Raw genomic sequence first — 21,944 nt, 5'->3', positions numbered from 1 at the left:
CTTGAGGCAGTCTCTGTGTTTGTCCCACAGCTGTACCTCAATGGACTCAGGGAGCTGGAGCTGGAGGGCATGGGCGGCTTCAGGACCAGCCCGTCCACAGGTCGGCTCAGCAGGTCGGGCTTGGCAGTGGCAGCTCGTGCCACCCCGGAAGGCCAAAGGGAGCTTGGCAGCTGTCCTGCAGTCCCTCCTCTCTCATGGTAAATGGATCTTCCTGTTGGGATACATTCACTCGAGACCAAAGGGTGGGGTTTTTATGCATTTGTTGACTTTTATGCAGCTTGTGTGAACACATGCTAGCCCACGGCACACTGTGACTAATTCCCAGGGTATGTGGTGTTCCTAAGTGGGTGTTTGCACAGGGCTGCTGCCCTTGAAGCGGCAGCTGCCAGCTCTGTTGCCTGGCAGACTACACAGAAAGGAGACCCTTGTTTGAGGACCTCAGCTAGTGCTTCCACAGCTCCCTCCCCACACCACACCATCCTGAGCTGGTTTGTGATGATAAACCAAACAAGTGCTGAACACTGCAGTGTGTGCACCTGCCCGGTGTGCACGTGTGTGCAGCTTGTGTTTATGCAGAAATATGGGCTCACAGGAGGTTTGGGGTGCTTTCAGCCCTTTCAGCCAGCTGTTGTGGGAAACATCCTCTGTGAACACCTGTGGGAGCAAAAAGACCTCACATGTGCTGCTGGCTGGTAGACATCCTCCAGTGCTCAACAGAGTAAAAATTTCTTCTTTCTGTGAATCTTACAGTTTTAGCTGGGATGCAGCTTGTCATCTCTTTAATCAGATAGTCTTAAACTGAATAAATACTTGAAGATCAAAAAGAGTTTTGCTTATATGTTTTTAATTACTTGTTGGCAAACACTCTTATTTCCAGGGCACTGTTAATTAATGAACAATAAATTAAACTGCTGCTTCCCTCTTGTTATTTTAAGAAATGCTTTAAAATATGTTACCCATTTGTAGCCATATGCCATAAATATTCTTTAAAGGCTTGAACCCAAGAAGTATGTTCTTTAAGTTTCCTTTACAAACTGAAGCAAATGTTTTAAATGCTTTAAATGTGCTTGCATTCTTGCCATCATACAATTTGCACTCTATCAACTACATAAAGATGCTGTTTCAGCACACTTGAATCTTACTGCAGTTTGAGGGATGAAACTTTCTGTCAAATTCAGGAGCTTTCTTTTTCTTTTTTTTTTCTTTTTTCCATACTGAGTTCACAGTTAAAGTCCTAGAGTCATCTGCAACTCTGGCAATAGCTGTGTTTCTCTGCTGTCCAGGGTCGAAGTCTGGCTCTATCCAAGTCACATAAGCTTCACATTTTGTGGTCTGCTACCAAAACTTGACTAAAACACTTTTTTCACTTTTTTCCTAATCTGCCCCTTACCTCTCCCACCATGTAAAGTGATAAGAGACTATAAGCTTAATATCTAGAGGAGAGAGCTTTATTTTGTGCATGGGTCAGGTAAAACATTATTTGCTTAGATGACAGCTACCCCAAGTAGACATACTGCAGTTGGCTGTGCTTTGCCTGGAATAAAACCAGTTGGATCCATAGCTGTGACGATAAAAGAGGATTAAAATGACATCCTGTGGTTTTAGCATCTGCTCTGAAAAGAGATACAGGAGTATATATTCTAAATGTATAATCAAGGAATGGGAAAGATTAACAAGCAATATCTGTCCTCTGTAATCAGCTTTGAAAACAACAGCAACAATTTTCACTTGCTTGATTAGTCTAGCAAACATTTGAGCAAAATAGTAATATGCATCTATAAACAACTGAAAATTCATGACTCCAGATAATCTTAACCTCAAGAAGCAGGAATGACTAAACACTTCCTCTTATATGTCTTCAACTTTGATTCACCCACTTTCCACCTGTGTACCACCTTTCTGCTGTGTCCTGACATAAACAACATCTTGCTGATGAGGTAAAATAAGGATTTTGTGAAGCTTTGTCTAGCTGACCTGAGTGGGGCTATGCTGGCGTTATCAGCTTTGTCAGATGGTTGGCCACTTAGCACTGTTGCCCAGGTCCAGACACCTGTCTCCTGAGCATCAGTTCTCCCTTAAAAATCCAATTATACTGGGTAAACAAATTCTCATCTTATTTACTGTCTCCATAAACATTGCCAAATTTTTGAGCCTCAGAGCTCTGATACTGCAATTGCAACGTGGTTGTGTTTTCAGAAAGAGGCAAAGTCTCTATGCTCACCTAGCAAGAGGAACACTTTCAATATTTAGGACCATACTTAGGCCAATATAATTACATCAAAGTTATATGTTAGTTCATCAAAGGTGAGTCTGCAAGAAAAACATCTATTTTCCCTTGATTTACTGGCCTCATCCATTCTGGATTTGTAGTGTCCTTCAGCAGTTTTCCAATAGTCCTTAGAAATCCCATTCAAAGTCTTGCATACACAACATAGAATTGCATACATTGGGACAATTTAATATATTTTTTGACTTTATGTAATCTAAATAACAGTTTCTTTCTTTTGTTTTTGTACATGAATATGCTCAAAGATTATTCTTTACTGTTTTAAAGAATATCACTGACCAAAATCAGAGAGTGATGTGCATATACAAACTTGTACTTTCATGTTATTTGGGGTTAGCTCATTGTCCATGCTCCAGAAGTGACACAAAAATACAGGGTTATTGTGGGAATTGGAACAGCATTACCACCAGAACAAAATGATTGGAAAAAAGATTACTGTGACAAACATGATATTTAATGGCTTTAACTTGGATTCCAAAGTCACTATCTGTTGTTCACCAGGAACAGGAAGGGAGGGAAATTTGTATTCAGCAAGAAGCAGTATGCTGGTCTTTAATACTCTGTACTTGGAGACTGACCCTGGGCCAATTTTTAGATTTTGGTCTCATAATTTCTCAAAGTTGCTAGATTTTGCATAAACTGTAAACCACAGTTTTCCCATCATTTGGTTATGCAATGGCTGACAAGAAACACAGCAAAAATCCAGTGTGGAATCTTTGAAAGAAGCACATAGCCTTACGACATGCCCAGTCTAAAAAATTGTTATAGAAGAATAATGGGCATGGTTTTGGTTTTGTTATGAAACCCTTTGAACTGTTTGGGTAATCTTTGTCCATGTTGAATAATTTCAGGGCTAGTTTCTTCCTGAAGACAGTAATTTTTATTACTGTGTTAAAACACTGACACAGTACCAGATGTATTAAAAGCATGTTCCATTATTAGTACACAAACTGAAACTGAAGTCCTCTACTAAAAACACAACTAAATATTTGACATGAAACATTTGAATCTCCCTTCTGTTATGTATTGCCATTTACATAAAATACAACAAATGCACTAGACATAGACTACAGAAGTTGAAATTACTTCTCTCTGAAACAGTTTTTATGATCTTGCCTTAGTATAAAATCTCAGTATAAAAATCTTTATTTAAATAGGAACTTATGTTCTGATTCAAAACCAAAAATTAAATCTGATGCCTTCACAAATATGCTTACATTTAAATAAACAAAAAGAAAAAAAAACAACCTGCAAAGCAACATGCAAATTATTACAAAAAAAATAGCCAACAAATAAATTCCCTCTGGTTTGCAACTTGATTTTGAAATAATTTACAAAGCCATGGTCAAAGTCCTTTCTAGACAAGCTATAGAGCTCTGCACTATTAAATACACTTATTATAAACTGGGTTAGTCTGTCCTTCAGGGCAATGCCACAGTAGTTAAGGCCGTGCCAAAAAATCACACACTTGAAAAATATTTACTTGGAAATAAGGAGCCTACTGAAAGCCAATGTCTGTAGCTTCAGCATCCTGTCTCACCAACCCAGGGATTCCAGGTATTGGGAGGCACAACGTGAGCAGCATTATGCAGGGGGTGAGAAAGGCTTAACCTCATATGGCTGCATGGTTCAAAAAGTGTTTAATATTTGCTCTTTTCTTGGTTTCATTTTTTTTCTTTTTATTTTTTTTTTTTCTAAACTTTAACTTTTTTGTGTGATCAGGCAATCAGATGCATTACAGGAACAGCTCATTTCCTTTAAATGGAATAACATGGCACAGCAGTTCCCAAGCTGTAATATGTTGATTAGGGTTGTGTGTAAACTGCAATCAGGTGATAGCTGAACTGGTTTGAAAGTATAAAATCAGAGGAGGAATACATTTAAAATGCATGATTAAGAAAGCTGGTATAACCAGGTGTCTAAGCCTCAAGTGCAGTGTGAGCTTGGAACGATCCAAGAGCTACTGATAAATGTCAGAGTGGAGAAAAGGAGCTGAGTTGGTGCTTCTCTCCTTGGTTGTACAGTGCTGAGCACTGCACATTATAAATAATAGATCTTTCTACAGAGAGTTAACTTATTCCTTAATCACCATGAGGGTTGTAGTTGATGTGTTTGAATCCCAGTTCAAGCATTTGCAGCTGCTCTGACATGTATTCCTTTATGCCCTTGGAAGCCAGCCACCCCTTATTTTTCTCTTTCCATGCTTTCCCTGTGCTTGACCTCTCAGGGAAAAATTTCAGTTTAGTTTAAGAAAAATCATTACATTTGTCTTGAAATATTCCTTCTGTCTTAGAAAACAGTCTTTGTAACAACAGTATTTGAGCACTTAGTAAATCTGCGAGTAGATTACTTCAGAAAGTTTACCTCCGCATGTGAGAGCAGATATGCATGCATGCATTATGTCAAGATAGCAAACTGTGACCTAGAAAAACAAAGGGTCACTTGAAGCTTGCTTGTCTTCATGTTAGCAGCAGTTGTTTTATTTTGTTTTAAGCTGAGCAATACAAAACTCTTAAGGACACATATGCTTGAAAGCAAACATTAGTCTATATCAGCTTTTCTTCCTAAAAAAGTGTTACCACTTTCTCCATGAGACATGTCTGTGCTAGCATGCAGCTGGCTGACATTTGTGCTTATCTATGCTGTTGTCATCTTTGATTGTGGAATTAAACTTTGGAAAATGCAGGAAAGAATATTTTTGTATGCCATTTATATAGGTCAGAAATTATTGTATGTACTGGATGCAAGAGAGAGAAAACACTATGAAAATAATTTTGGCAAATACTGTATGAATGTCTAAATTCTTGCATAATCATTCAGTAACTTAAAGATCATGCAAAATAATAGCATGTCATGAAAGTAGCCACATGCTTTATTTCTGAATTAAGTTCCACCATGGATACAGCTTTTAATTTGGTACTGCTTAACTTTAGGTGAAGAAGAATTTAAAAAAAAAATCCATGTAAATAGAGATAGAATTTTGGTTTAAGTTTTTTCATTTTGGGCACAGGCATGTTAGTGTCTGCAAACATACCAATGACCTGGGCATATATTTGTTGCATGCAGTATCACTCACTCACCCCAAGTCACACTGTGAGATACCTCCATAAAGCTCAGACAGGAAATAAACAACTCAAATTTCCAAAGAAATGCTCTGACATTCATGAAGTAAGGGCTGGTATTGTTTTGCATGTGAATGTATGTGTACACATTTTATCTCGGACAATCAAGCCAGAGCTCTGACAACACTGAGGGTAAAAGGAAAGTACAGATGTATTGTTATTGAGAATGCAGCTGAAAAAAGACTTAGATTAAAGCTGGTTTGGCTGGGAAAATACCTAAAGACACACTTCTGAAGATCTCATTAATATGACCCAGTTGAGTTGCAATGCATGTAAGGAGTTTGACATTTAGATGTGCAGGCAAGCATATACAACCTTACTATGACACAAAACTGGCAGTTCAATCCACAATGGCGAGGCTTGCTAACACCTATGATTTCCTTTAGGCCATTGATAGCAACTGTCTGTTGTAAGCAGAGTGAAAATAATATCTTCCTAAAGCTTCAGTGAATACAGTATTGTTGTCTGCTTCCTACTATGAGCAACTGCATTATGTGAACGAGGTACAAATTCCTAATTTACTTTGTGCAGTGTATGCAGTTATACAGGTTTTCCTGTGTTTCATCACAGACTTAGTTTCTCTATATCCTATCTGAAGTTGTTGAGCTAAAGTTGTTACTTGTTGCCCTAATAAGGTGCTTTCAGCTTGTTTGGAAGCAGGAATGACATAATTTTGCTGGAATAAGAAGTAATTTTATTCATTATGTCTCCTCTCAGCAGAAGTATATAGCAATTATTCAAACTTGCAAATAGCAGTTTTGTACTTCATCAGCCAGTCAGTGCTCATGTAATTTCTGGACATCAGTTTCTGAATAAATAACATTCTCCTGTTACAAGAATGCACTTCTACACCTATAGTCAGGGACGTGAGGCTGATCTGTTCCTATCAGTGGGACAAGTGGCTATATTTGGGTTCTCTTATGATCCAGAATCTGTCTCAGACTGGAAGTACAGAAGGCATGATGGACTGGGTGATTTTCTCTGGAGATCTGGTCATTCATGTTAGGGGAGCTACATGTACAGCAGTTTTTAAATGTCCTTTCCCTGAGAATTACACAAGATTAAGTTTTACATTCTTTCTGGAGCTTCTTCCCAAGAGGATGTGTTCTCTCTTGACCTGAATCTGTGGAAAGGATGAGTTCTCCAGCAAAACTATGTCCATATGATCCTATGGTGTAGGTGCCTCACAGCACAGCGATACGCACCCAGGTTTTGCAACCATGAGAAGATGAACTGAGTTCCCTCAGGAGATACATGGTGTAAAAACTACTTTCTATCTTTCAACACTTTCTCAGTATTTCCTCAACTCCAGAAGTTCCACCTAGAGCTGAAATCAGAATCATGTGGGAGGATGAACTTATGTGGGATACTGTAGAAGAAAATGCATCTGGGGAGGAAAGTAAATACTTCTACATCCCCCCTCACATTGCCATGGTGTCCCCTTTCCCTTGCAGCCTGTGCTCAGAACCAGGCTGAGCAGCACTTGTAACTAAGTAAGTCTTGAAGATTTCAGGGCTCTCCTCTCCCCAGCAAATACTTGATCTTTGGGTTGCCTAAGATGCCATGTAGGCAACACGCTAGTAATCAACTCCCTCCTCCATCTGGCTCCAGCTCTTCTCTCCCTATTCAGATATCCCCCATGGCTCAGAAGCAATAACTGGTTTAACAATAAACTTTCACTCTTTGTAATGCAAATGGTTCCAAAGGCTACTTTGTTGCCATAAAACAATTTGAGCAAGCTTTTGAGTCTTTCAGGGTATTCTTACCCTTCTAGCAGAATGCAGCTCTGTTTTCATAATTGCCTTGTCTTATGCCATTAATGAGGGACAAATGGTCAAGGCAGGACTGTGAGGGGGTAGCTGCTCCTGCGTTTGAAAGCGCATCTTCTCTGTGCCTGCAGCACTGAACATGTAATGTCAGCAACAAAGGGGTGGCAGTTACTTAGAGCAATCTTGGGCTGGATTTTCACTGTTTTGAGCAGTGCTGTCCTGGCTTACTTTGGAGATGAGGGGATGTTTTAAGGCTTAAGCAAAAGGCACTGCCTGATCTTTACTTTTCCTAGACTCAGAGTAAGTGATCTTGCTATTACTGTCCTGGAAGTGCATAAACTCTACTCACAGTAACAATGGGAACAGTTGTTAAGAAAAGGCTCTCAAATTTGGCACCCAGAGACACCAGTCTTTTCTGAAAATTGTCATCAGAAGTCCATAATATTGTTCTTCAAACAAGGAGAGCAACTCAGAATGTACTATGAGTACCGTTTGATGATTATCCCTCAAGTATGAAATAGAATTTAAACACTGATGATGAAAGAATGAAACAGTAACACATCAGGTTTTCTCTCCCCTTTTGTTCAACTAAGTACAGTTAATAATAAAACTAAGATGCTGTTAAGGATTGAATATTAAAAAAATTCAATATTAAAAATATTTTTAATAATAGATTGCAATTATGTACTCTTGCAAATCAAATAATTTACACATGATTCTCAACTTTCACCAACATGTATTAAACCTAAGTGTAGTTTAGAAAGAGCTGTCTTATGCTTTTTAAGTTCTGTCAGTTGACATCTTGAGCTTTCTTTTTTGTTCCTAAAGAAAAAGACCATGTACATTTTGTAAGCAAAAAAGGATAAAAAAATTATGACCTTTACTTCCAAGCAAGGAAATGTATGTATATATGTAAAATACAGAAGAATACAGAAGAGATGATCTCAGGGAAAAAGTCCTATTTCTGTTAGCACCTTGTCATAACTTTTAATCTTGTTTGCTGAATCTGGCCAGTTCTATTGTTGCCCTAAAAACATAAACCAGAATGTACAGTGATTGAATTGAGTGTTGCTCCATGCATTACCACATAACATGATCTTCTTCTGAGCTCTGCAACATCTGCTCCTTGAGCTGGATCCCAAATTGGTTGGGAGTTTAAATACCTATTATAGGCTGTAGGCACCTTCTCTCTTCTCTTCCTTCAGCGCAGGGTATGCATAGGTCTAAATGTACATAAGGGGCTCCCCATGTGGAAAACGGTTGATCCTTTTTTTTTATTGAGCTGGTGTGTTGAATTTCTGTGCTGAAATATCCATGCCCTTTTACCAGGCTTCCCACGAACACAGTCAATAGCTCACTGTTCCATGCCATATGCTTTCCTCATTTGCCCATAGAAAGGAAAACCCTACAGTGGTCAGTGCACTACAAATGCCTAAATAAATTAGGCAAATATAAAATAGAACATACATTAAAGAAGCCTCAGGCATCACTACAATATGTTAATGGAATAACTGCACAGTACAGTGACCATGAAAAACAAGATTAATGAGGTCAGGCAGCATAGACATACTAAGGAGCTGCAGTAAAATCTAGTAGCCAGCTTTTTCACTAGAAGTTAATTACTTTTTATACAATGCTTCTGCAGAAGAAACTTGTATGAGCTATAGGACCCTCACTGCTGTCCTAAGAAGGAGGTTGGACATTTGCATAAGGAGAAGGTTTCTCCCACTTCTCACTTTGAGAAATTCTGTGACTCAACAGTTTCTGGGAGATGATGAACAAACCAGCTTGCCAATGTATCATTGCTTTCAAGTCCATTCAGAGTTCTTCCCTGGGAATGTTGTGTGTTTGATCCTAATCAATGATGGAGAGTGAAAAGTGAGAGAAGATAAAGCTATCTGCATTTTAAAATCCCTGTTGAGAGAGAGGATCTGTATGTAGATACATGAGTGACAGCTGCTACCTGACTTCCCCTGATAAAAGGTGAGAATTTGACACCTTTTTTAGTCCAATAATCCAAAATGTGTACAGCCAATATTATCAATGTTTCTTTTTTTAAATGGTTATTATTTAATTAAACAAAATGCCTGAGAAAAATAGAGGTCTTTAAATACAAAATACACTGTGTCAATTATTTAAATATCTTTCTTGATCATGAAATATACTTATTCACATATTTTCAGCAGATTTAGATTTAGATTTTATTTTCATGGGTTTCAGGGTATAGGATTTGGTAGACATTTTTCTGAGTGTTTTTTCATCTTATGTGGGTTTTTTCCTCCTCTGGGTCAGAATGGGTATTGCAGAGTTCTTTATTCAGTAGCACGTGATTGTGTATCAGTATAAAAGCAACATGCATGTGTTTTATTTGTCAATAAAATATTGACAAATATTGTCTGTTTTTCATTTATTCCTTAAGTCTGGGGATAGGGATGATGATTCTTCCTTTTGAACACACTAATGATTTTAAGCCAAAATTCCATTTTATTAGAAGTCCCACATTTGGCAGCCAATACTTTGACCATACAAGAAACCCTGCATATTGCTGGATCTTTACATGACCTCTCACACATCCTCTAAACATGTCTGAAATCCTCAGACTATAATCCAAATTCCATCTGAATCAATCCATTATTTGTGCTTTTGTTTTCCCCCTAGGCCCCAAATGTAGGCAATGCAAGTAAAATGTATGCCATTGATCTCTTCAGACTACAGAAGCCCATTTAGAAAATATAAATACTGCTCTGCATCTCAAGTGCTTAAATCCAGTGGCCTATTTTAAATCAACGACTGAAGACAGTCAGTAAAGAATTCATAAATAATTTTGTCATCTCCTAGGCAAACTAACCTGCTTCAGGAGGGGAATCCCATAACAAAAAGGCTACTTGAATTGTTTATATGCCATTAATTTTTGGCAGTCATATTATCAGTAGCAATAACATCTGATTCTTGCTAGCTCTTTGCTTTAGCTTAGGGCCTTAATTGAATTAAAGGGTATGAACATGGAAGAAGTTTCAAGGTTCCCCTGTGTGTAACTTCATGCTAAAATAGTGAACAATTAAAGGAATAAGGCCTTTTTTTTCTTGTTTCCCAATTCTAAGTTGCATTTATTTGGAAAAGATAAGGCAACTTTGTTATCCTCTGAATGAAAAAAGCCAGTTGATTTTGACATACTAGCAAAGCAGGTCATTGCCTGGGGAAAAATGCATGAAGAATTGAACCTTCCATAATTATATTGGGGGTTTCTGAGGGAGAGCAAAGGGATTCCTGTTTATCAAGGCAGCAATGCCTTAAATTCAGCTCTGGACAGACAAGCAATTAGAATGGCTTGTTCAGGATCACAGATCAATTTCTGTCCCCTGAAATGTGAAAGACACATAAAAGAGGGCCTTGTGTAAGAGGAGGTGGGATTATAAATGGGGTATCTTATGCATCATTACTGTAGTGGTGATAAAATGAAATGCTTAAATGTAAGCTTTTGCTTAAAGCTTTGATGATACTTTAGACAAAAATGTAGAGAGTTTTTTGGGTTTGGTTTTTTTTTTTTTTGTGTGTTCTTTTTGTGGGTTTTATTGTGGTTTTGGTTTTGGGGTTTTTTTGATTTGGTTTACTTTTTGGATTTTTCTGTTAAAAATAAAGGTGGTGCACAAAGGCATCTGAAACATTAAAGAGATGACCTCCTAATCATGTTGCCTGCACCACCCCAATTCAATTTACAGAATTAAAGGAAGCTATCCTTGGAGAAGGGATTACATTTGTTGCTATCCACTCCTACAGACAGTGACCCAGTATATTTAAAGCATGCTCTAAAAAACAGTTTGAAAAAACAGGTCATAAAGTTCATGTTTGTGCTGTCATCAGGCCAACTGTTGTGCCTCAGCTGGGAGATACAGAGCTGCGACTTTAATCTATGCAGGGTAGCCCTAATCATGGATATATTTAGACAGCCACATTATCAGCTGCAAGGGCGACCTGATTGCTGCTGAGGGCCCAGATCCTCTGTGGCACCAGCGCCCTGGCAGGTGCAGATGAGAGAAAAAGCAGCAAAAACATTATGAGGTGGCCGACTTCCCAGTGTCTCGTCAGCCATGGGGCTCTGCGGAGCGCTCCCCACACTTGGCCTCGCTGGAGCCCGGCAGTGGTGCCCTCGTCTGTGGGCACACAGCCACAGGCAGCCCGAGGCGCCCGTCCAACGGAGCACCGCGCACGCCGTGTGCTGCATCCGCTGCACCCACAGCCCAGGGGTCAGAACAGAGGGTCACATACAGCCCACAGCACCAGACACCATGTCTCGTGGGTTCTGGGCCCTCAGCAGCAGAAATTTTGCTCTGCAGATTTTATTCTCTGGGGTAACAGCACACAGGCCCAGTAGCCCTGTGGACAGAGCCATGGATTGTCATTCAGGGTGAGGAGATGCACAACAGGCTAAAAGAGTGTTAGTTACCCAGCGGTTAAACAGGCATCATACAGGAACAAAACCACACTCCTGACCTGTTTTGTTCTCTGTACATATCTTGGATGATGTTTGAATTATCTAAACCCTCTGCAGTTCTCACAGAGGGGGTCAGGGGCATTGGTTATCAGCCCAATGTCCTCTCATCTCTGGAGGGGAGACAGAACTGGAGCCAAGCAGAAGGTGCATGGGAGAGTATACATGAATCTGAAAGGAGGCTGACTTCTATTTCCTTTTCTTTTTGGAAAAGGCTTTGCTTAGTGGACGTGAAAACAATTATTCATCTTTTATGAGCTCTGGGATGTACAAATGACATACTTAAATAAATTTGAAATGGTTCACTATCTGAAGTTATACATTGTCCTTGCCTTCTGTCCTGGCAGGTTAATAATTTTTTTCATATCAGGGAACATAATTGATCCTCTTGAAAGTAGTACCTGTGTGTATGAAATGAAAAGTAGGAATGTATTTAGTCCTCTTAAGGAGTGAGAATATTTGTGTTAATAGAATCATCCCAATTTAACAGAAAAACTTCACATTCTGATAACTGAAAACATTTTCAAACTTCTTTAGCTCATAATACTCTGTTTGCATCTAAATTGCAAATGAACTGTTGAAGAAAGTGTTTGTTGAAGTGTGTTTTATGAGTGCTGTAATCCATATGGTAATCTGCAGGTTTTTAAAATTAAAATTTCTTGCATTTTGTAACAAAATAGACCATTAAAAACTTTAGCTATTCTGGGACCAATTTTTAAAAGTTGATCTTAGTTCTTTTAGCATTAGTAGAGAGGTTCAAATAATTCCAATCAGCAAAGGGATGATATTCATTGCTGTTTGTATTGCTTTATCTCCAAGGTAAAAACAGGTCATTTAGCTATCCTAGAAATAAAAATAATTTCATTTTCAATAATGTATGTTTCTAAGTACTTTTGAAGTGACCCTTCAGTACTCCAATAAATCTGATAGCCTTTAAACCCATTCATCATGTGCAAAGTAAGTGTTCTCAGTTCACAGGCCTTAGAGCTTCCGGTTAAAGGAACACTGGGAAGATACAGTTCTAAAGATGCATCCTCTGGACTCTGTCTCTCCACAACTCCTGATCTCATACCCTGCTATTGGCAAGAAGGAACTCATGTATCTCCCAGAATTTGAATATTTTGTCAGTTAAAACCGAGGAAAAAAAACCAAACCAAACAAAACAAAAACAAGCATGAAAGTCAGTCAACAGGTTAAAAGCAACCAAGTGAAAGAAAGGAAAATAGTCTTAGTAAATTTTAAAGGCAGCGTTCCTACATCATTGAACACAGTGAAAAATCTTTTTGCAGAATTTCACGGCAAACCTCCTCTGACACTAGAAGAACACATGTTGGATTTGGGATGTGTATGCACCAGTGAACAGCTGATATTTGGGCACACCAATATGTTGATCTTATGCTTCCAGAAGAGGAAAGTATGGATAAATAGGCTGGTCAGCTTCTTTTCAAGGACTTAGTGTACTGATACATAATCAATGAAGAAGCCAGTAACCATAACTATAAAAATACTTGGAGAGAACTAATGGCAGTTATAAAACAAAAATATGCCACTACTTTTGTTTCATTTGCTTCAGAAATGAGTGCACATAAAATTCTCCTCCACCCTCCATTAAACAACAGTTTGGTCTCCAATCTTTGGAGTTAATGAGCAATATTACTGCATTTTTATGTGACCATCCGTAATTTTATTTACTACAGGTAATCTTTTATTTATTCACAAAGAAGGGTGTTAACCTTCATCAGGAGTAGTAAAACTGCTGTTGCCTTTGTTCTAAATTCTCCAGTGACGAAATTGGCATTTCTGAGGTCATTGTAACTGCTTGATGGCTGGAGTGGGGAATCTAAAGCAAGTTTCAGGTATTTACAAACACACAGTCAAAAATACTTGAGATTATTAGATCAATAATGAAATGAGATCCACAGTTATCTAATGCACCCCAACTTGGCAAACGGTGAAATTTCCACCTGTACCCAAAGAAAGTGGGATTCTTCATATCATCAATACTTCTCGACATAGTGAACCCCCACTGGTGTTGCGTTAGGCTAAGGGTTGTAATTACTGTTCCCTTCAAATCTTGAGCAACTGAAATTAGCCCTCGTTGTATTTTTGCCTATTGGGTGAAATATTGAGTTTAAATCAACAAAGCAGTGAAGTATGGCTCAGCTCATCCTTCTAAGGCTGTTTCATATTGAAATCACTGCATCAGTCTAGCAATTTAAAGCATGTACATGAAAAATTCAGGTTCCAATCACTATTTCTTACTGTACAATCCACTACCTTAAGAACAAAAAATATGACCAGTCTTCAGGAAATGTCAGCTATTACTAAGCTTTCTGTATAGAAACTATTGAATCTACTTTTGATGCAAAGTAGGAAATTGCATAGCTGATGGAAAGGTAATTTTCTCTAGGGCTGTAGCAACTGAAGGAGTTTCTTAAGATCACTCCAGGACAGCCCTAATAATTCTTCTTATACTGTCATAAGAAATCCAGGAGTATGCACCTACATTTGGAGGTAGCTTTGAACAGATCTGAAAATTTCAGCACAAGTAGGACAATTGAGAAATTTTGTTGGTTTGGTTTGGTTTTTTGAATCTTATGTGAAACAGAAGTGTTTGGGTGGTGCCATCACCAGCTCTGGCACAGCTCTGCTGAAACCATGCTGCCTGGTAGATGAGACTGAAGCTCTGAGTTGGTGGGAGGAGATGACTGCAGGAAAACAAAACTGAGTGGTAACAATAAAGATATGTCTGTACGGAGGAAAGGAATGTGTGGCATACATTCTTTGCCTTGGCCTTGCATATGTTGGTTTCTTGGTATGATGTAGCACTGTTTCGGGGCCTAAGCTGGCTGCACTGACGTGGTGCCAGGTAGGACTGAGACAGCTGGTGGGACTCCACCTGCTTCTGGTGGAGCTCAGCCCCGTGTTCTTGTTCATAGTGTAGATGCACATGACTCTAGGTCTCCCTTCTTCCCTGTTATCTCAAATTAATTTCTACTTGTTCCCTCTCCACTGACTGCTAGCTGAGTTTTGGGGCACAAACACTCAAAGGGAGGAATATGTGGCTTCAAAGACATTTTATGAAGTTCCTCAAGGGATGTGTTATGTAACTGCTATGTCTCTTACGTAAATTTTTATAAGCAAGCTTTCATAAAGCAGTGAATTTTTAAAAAATCATGTTTCAAAAACAAAACAAACACAAACAAACAAAAAAACAAAAAACAAAACCCAGAGAGTTCTCTTAAATAATTTAAAAGTTAATTAAGATGTGAAAAAGAAAAGAAAAAGTTATGAAACAGTAGGTTCATCCTTTTCAAACTTGGGATCATGTATTACTGCACTGCACAGTTGTGAAGAAAATGGCTTTCTATCTTTGCCCGTATGTTAGATCCTGCTGGAACACTCTGTTCTGTGCTCCCAGGAACACTTAACGCCGCTCGAAGCATGTGTACCCAGCGCTGCACGGAACAACTGAGTGGCTCCTCCCACACAGCCAGGCACAACTTGCTATTGTAAGAGTGGTATCAAGCAGCTTTTGTTCCTCTGTCTCTGAAAATGCATCAGAGACAAACACACGGGGAAAATGGTCACTGAAGGTGCTGTAGAAAGAAGAAAATGAAAAGACAGATCAAAAGGCTGGGATTTTTTTGATTCACAGATGCTATAGATCTCTATTTTTTTTTCCTTTTTTTAAAATTAAAAATCTGTGATTTTCTTGTTTTTCATCACATGTGTTTAAGACATCTGGCTAATCTAAATTAGAACTGATGGCCTAATTTTATAGAGGTGTATGTTTCTGCTGTCAAAATTTCTGTTTCTATTTCAGTTAGTATTTTCTGATTTCCTTTAATAAATGGAGAAAAAAAAAACTTACTTTTTTTTTGTGAAATAATTGTAGATTACTGCCTCTGCTTGTATTCAGACTCCTCTCCTTGCTTTCCTAGTGTTATCAGACATGCTCTTAAAAGACACTTATATAAATGATCAGATAGCTCTTGTTTCCTGTAAAATAGTACCATTGAAAACAAGACTTTTTTCCTTTTTTTTTTTTTTTTTGGTGTTTTTTTTTTTTTTTTTTGGTTGGTTGGGTTTTCTGTAATGGGGGGTTCTGTTTGGTTTAGTTTTGTTTCTTTTTTGTTAGGAATAGGTAATTTATAGGAAGTATAGGACCAAGCAAGTTCCTCAGTTTATGGCACATGTCTAAGAAAGAAGCAAAACCAGTGGGAGCTCTGATGTTCACAGTCTTGGGCTATGGGCCCTAAAATCACAACCCTGGTCATTTGCAATTATAAGGATAATCTCATCGTTATCAGGGACATTACTCACATGACTGAATTCAGGAAAGTATGTTATTGAGGTTTCTTCATCACATCTGGGGAAAGAATTCAAGTCACATGAGGAGCGGCCAAACAGCTTAATTTTGGGCATGCGACACGCACTATAATTCCATTAAAGGGATGAGTGACGACACTTTCACAACAGCATGATTGAAGTGTTCACACCTAAATGCAGTTGAGTAGCACTGTATATAAAGCTATACAATCAAATAAGAATGGCGTAGCTGTGATTTTAATTTTTTTTTCTACCTGATAATATCCAGAAAATCTCTCAGTACTCAAAGGAAGGTAATAACAGACTGTCTCTGTGATGTTCCTTCACCCTGCCAAATATGTCCTAGAGAACTAATTATATGAATTTTGTCTTGAGAATTCTGTCTGAGACTGATTAATATGCCTGAGTTAATACCATTGCAAGGAGAAAAAAAAGCTGTAACAGGAGCAGTGCCATGACTACCAATGACAGTGATAAAGAGAATAAGTTCTGGCAAGTGTTGGCTAGAAAAAAATGAGGGGAAAAAGATAAGTGCCTGTTCTTGAAGCAAAGTATTCACTGCATTGATATGCAGGATTTAGATAGACAGACCACAATAAAAGGACAAAAAAACAGCTAAAATGAAATAATTTGACCTCCAAAGCCAGACCCTGCACAAAATGAAACACATGCAGGCACCTGATTTACAAGCCAAAAAACCCACATATGCAGCTTTGGTGGAGAGGTGTTGGGAGTATAGTGAGGCTGGTGCTTGTCTACTAAATAGTGCAGTCGGTTTTCTGTTTTTGTAAGTGCATAGTAGGTAATATCCTTTGTAGTCTGTGCAGACCTAGCCTAAAATGTCCAGTGTTATCATTACAATGTCTCCATGTTTTGCTATTTTGATGCATTTTTGAGGCAAGCAGATTTGGTGAAGGTTTGGTTGCTACTACTTAATAACAGCTCCAAAGGAGCCATCTATTTAAAAGTGTATTTGATTTCCAAATCACAAATCTTAATAAAGCTGCTTAGGAATTTTTTGTGACATCATTTGAGAAGTTTCTCAGATGTTTATTAAAAAATTTAAAACTATATCTTGATTTTTTAACTACATCATACATTGAAGTATGTAAGGTGCAAATACTAAGAAAAAAATACTTGCAGGACTAACATATTGGTTTCTTAAAATCTTTCAGTATTTTAATGGAATTTGCACTTAAAATCTGCAGACAGTCACAGTTTTAACTCTAAAAGTCACGGAATATTGCTATAAAATATCATAAAAAAATTCCTGGTTTTTCCTTTGCCTGACCACAGGGTGACTGAGAGCCCCATGCTGACCAACACAGGCTGCTCTGGCAGTCACCAGGCAGTGCAAGAGCCCATAATGCAACCACTACAGACAAGAGTGTTTGGTATTATTTCAGGTCTTCCTAAAATTATATGGCAGGCCAGAAAAAAAATAAAACTCTCAGAAGCATAGAAGTATAAACCTCTTTATGACCCCTTCCATCCCAGCTGTACTATGAAAAACTACAGGAAAGGTAAAAATTTGGAATTTGAGATTACATAATCTGATTGCAGAGCACCACAACAAACAGTTGAATAATTCTTCACTTACAAGCTACTTTCACTTTAACATTATTGTTAACAACTCCCATTCAGGATTGCAACGAATGACTGTTTATCTCATCTAGATTCTTCTATCCTGTTGAATTCCTAAATTCATAAAAATGAGAACCTGACTGTGTAATAATGGTTACGTATGGCTATGTTATGAGGAGTTCTCTCAATTGACAAGCTTTCAAATTATCTGTTTCTATTGCTTTCTTAATTTTTTGTTTTTACTGGATCTAAACTATGATTGCTTTATTCAAAACAAGTGTTGCATGTGCTGCCATACTGCTACTATTCCATTTAGGAAAAAAATTCATTTTTATAAGCAAAACAGAATACTATGTTATGGATTTGCTTTTTATTTGCTACATGTGCATGTTGTTTGCTGAAGTCAAAGGAATGGCATCGGAAAAGCCTTCTGTTGAATCTGTCCTGGAGAGACTCTGGTTTCTGTCCTGGCCAGACCCGAGGCTCATGTCACAAGGAATATTTTCTCAGTGAGTGGCTCCTTTGAAATCAAGCTTAAATCAAGCAAAGTGGCCCCTTTGAAATCTTGCCCCATAGAGCAAACCTTTTTCTGTATGGAGTAAGTGCAGCAAAGTTTGGTCATTTTAGGATGTCATGAGATGGATTTCCTGAAATGAACATGCCATAGTTATGACCAATGCTGACAGCCTGCCCTTGCCCCTGAGTCTTTCTATCCCTTCTTGAGCTTCCTGCAGTGGCAGAAATGTTTGTTAAACAACTGCCAGATTGTAGATTGGGACTCTGGTTTATGGGACTAGTCCCACTTACTTAAACAGTACTCTACTTATGTGAGAAGTGGTTTGAGGAATTCATTGCCTGATAGGCTGATTTAGAATGCAGACTGCAGACATGTGGGTTTGCATGAGCATGTTGAAGAGAAAGGGAAGTTCCCAGTGGGGTCACAAATCAGACTTGTGCCCTTTCTCTGACTCCTACCAGTCTATCTTTTCAGATGCGAGACTTCTCCATTTTGAAAGAATATGTGACTGACTTCTTCACCCCCACACTTTCAGGATGAAACACTCACTGCTCCAATGCTGAGGTTGGGTGCAGTGCTGCAATGCTGGGTTCAGAGACTGGCTTACATTTGGAGCTGAAAAGCCCTTACCCCATCTTCATTGCAGAGTGCTGCTTTGGCAGTGGGCTGGATCCACACTACGTTTCTGAGCCCAGGTCTGTGCCCGAGCTCAAGTCCAAACATTTCTAGGGGTAACACAAAAGGAATGTCAGCCTGCTCTCAAGGTTCCAGGGAAAAAAAGCCTTAGGACCAACATTCACCTGCAGTGAGAAGGGCTGGCTACTGCTGCCTCTGTCTACAACCAAGCCATGCAGCCAAAGTTTTTCCAGGGAGGACTCCCCTATCACCACTGTAGCTTGAGGAGTGTCTGTTTGAAACCTTTACAAAACAAGGTGGGAACTCACAACCAGGCCATGGGGTCCCCTGAGGAGCAACATGGCATACAGGACTGGCTATGGACTCTGGGTTATGTTTGCCTCCTGGAGCAGCTACTTAATGTCACTACAGCTGCCACTGCATATTCAAAGAATGAAACGTGCTAAAACATTGAAAAATGTTTTAAGCATCCCATGGACAGCTTTCTTCTGCATAATGTAAAAATAAAAGAGGAAACCCCTTCCCATAAATTTTCTAATACTTGGTAAATGATGAAAATACTGTGGCATTTTAATAACATCAACCTACACTAAAACGAAACTCTACATAGAATGGATTGTTGTTGTATTTTATGTATTGCAACCAGTACTCTTCAGATTACAGGTTATGCCAATCTAAGTCATATATACTGCTTTTTGGAAACAAATACCAATTATTTCTCAATTGCTATTTCTTTATTAGGTCAATGCCAAACAATACAAAAAATTATTTAGACTTGACACTGAAACAGGAAGAGAGCTAACACTTTTCTACACTGAAAGGCTTTAATAAGATACCACATAAAAAGCCTATAACTCTCTCAAACAGGAAAAAATATCCATGCTGAATATGTAGTGTATTTATTTTCATAAGCAAACATAAACTAATCCTGACCCTGAGATTAGAGCAAATTTTTTAAAAATCAAGTAACTCTAATTCTTCTCCTTTGAACTCTTGAATCTTTCCAGTTACCATAAAGAACACTCAGTAGCTTCAGAAAAACTGTGAAAAGAGCATGTTGCAATGGTTGCAGGGTGTGTATGTGTGTATGTGGCATAGATGAAAGTGTATTTCTATTGCTTATTTCCATTATGACAGAACTCACAAAGTGCTAAGCTCTCTTCAAACCAATGTCAAGAAACAGATTCCACCAAAACAACATGATAGAAATGTTGTAAAGGTTGCATTGTATTCCTTAAATGTTAGGAAATATCAGAAGCTGGGACAGAACCTTAATTCAACCCTTCTATGCATATCCATTATGATCTAGTCTCTAATTTCATGATCACATACCTTTTTTTTTTTTTTTTTTTCTCTCCCTAGGGTCTCTGCTTCATTTAAAGTATCAGATGGCCTGAAAAAGGCAGTTCTTAAATGTTTACATTTATCTTCTTCAGCACCCTGCCACTAATGTATCAGTGAACATCTTGCACTATTAAGCCAGCAAACTGCCTCCTTTGTGTCTGGAGCTGCAGACAGAAGTAGACAGCTGAGAACTGGCCAGAGAAAAAAGAACCACTTTGTACATCCCAAAATGAGGAAGCACCAAAGAAGTTCAGAGTGTCATGGCAGATCACTGAAATGTGCTGGCAACAGGCAGGAAGCTAAGCTACAAACCAGCAACAGGCTATGGTATGGCTAGTTTGCTTGATGCTCTCCATTACAGTCCAATCAAGAAAAGTTGACTTTGCTTGATGTCACGGGCTGCATGCCAAAGTCTTCCGCATCAATTAAGAGCTTTCAGACTGTAAAGATGAGGATCTCTGGGAGAATTTCACAGGCCAGAAATGGCAGCAGCTCCTTTGCTGTCCTGCCTAGCACTGAGATGGAAATGGACTTGCCTGGACTGGGAAAACAGCACGAACAGCTCCAGTTACCTTGTTCACACCCGTGGACAGGGATGAGATCCTCCTGGCAGGCATCTCAAGCCTTGAAGCTTCACTTGAGCAGCTCGGTGGCTGCAAGCGACAAACCCCAAGGTAGTTCATTCCTTACCAGTGGACTGGATCTGTATGCACAGCATTTTACTCTTTCCACAGAGAACACTGTTTTATACATGCTGTTACTATTTGGAATCAATAGGAAATGTGAAAACTGATTGCTAAAGAGTCCTTAATTTATTGACTTTGCAAGAGATTTGAGATTTTAAACCTCATGTTTTGGGGTGCTACTATATCTGACCACTTACCCACTTGAGAGCTCCTAAAACTCCTTCTGAGCATTTGATTCTGGATGGAATTAAGTAGAAGAGATGAGAAAGTGGCCCAGATAAAAAAGCTCAGGTTCAGGCAAAGGTGGCAAACATTATATTATTTTTTGTTTTTGAAGTATTTCCAGTAATTATTTTAGTGTAATTGTGATGCTTAAACATTGCTTTTGCACAAGGTGAGTGACAGTTATCCAGTATGATGGTGGCCCCTGAAGGCCCTGTGAAGGGGCAGAGAAGCATCTGCTGTTCAAGGTTTGAAAGAGCACAGCACTTTCCAGCCTATGAGCAGAGCAGAAATGGCAGCTCTGGATATACCTCACATATACCACAGAAGCACTGAGAAGAAAGGATGGCTGGCACCTGAGGAGCAGCAAGAGCACAGGCCAGGTTGGCACAGAGTGGAGGGTCAGCTCAAGATTATTAATGTAAATACCAGAAGTTAGTAGGGGGGAAATGGATGGGACTGTGCTCTAAAACCCACACCAACATTTTTAGTATGCACTAAAGCTGTGAGTTTGAGCTCTCCTAATTATCTTTTGAAGGTGTTTTGCAGATCTCCCTTGTGTAGAGACAAAGAGAGAGTCCCCTGGGGCTGGAGACTAAGAATACATCCCGTGTGCAGAGAAAAGACCAAAAAGCACTAGAGTTACATTTCTCACATCAGATAAACAAAAAAAAAAACCCAAAAACAAACAAACAAAAAAAACCCCCAAAAAACCAAACAAAAAAAACCACAACAAAACCACATTTACTTTCATCTTTTATTCAAGTTATTTCACACACATATTTTTTATAGCTTTCATTAGTGAATTATTTTCACTGAAAAAGAAATCGTGTGTTGTGTGTGCCTTTGTTTGGCTTATTTCAGACCGTTGACTGTAAGAACTGTACATGCAAGCATCAGGCTGTTGAAGCTTTTCTTCTTGAAGCTTTACAAGGGGACAGGGGACAAACCATTGG

This window comes from Taeniopygia guttata, chromosome 1A, assembly GCF_048771995.1.
Source record: "Taeniopygia guttata chromosome 1A, bTaeGut7.mat, whole genome shotgun sequence".
In the NCBI taxonomy this organism is placed as follows: Eukaryota; Metazoa; Chordata; class Aves; order Passeriformes; family Estrildidae; genus Taeniopygia; species Taeniopygia guttata.
Note: the sequence above shows the minus strand (reverse complement) of the source record.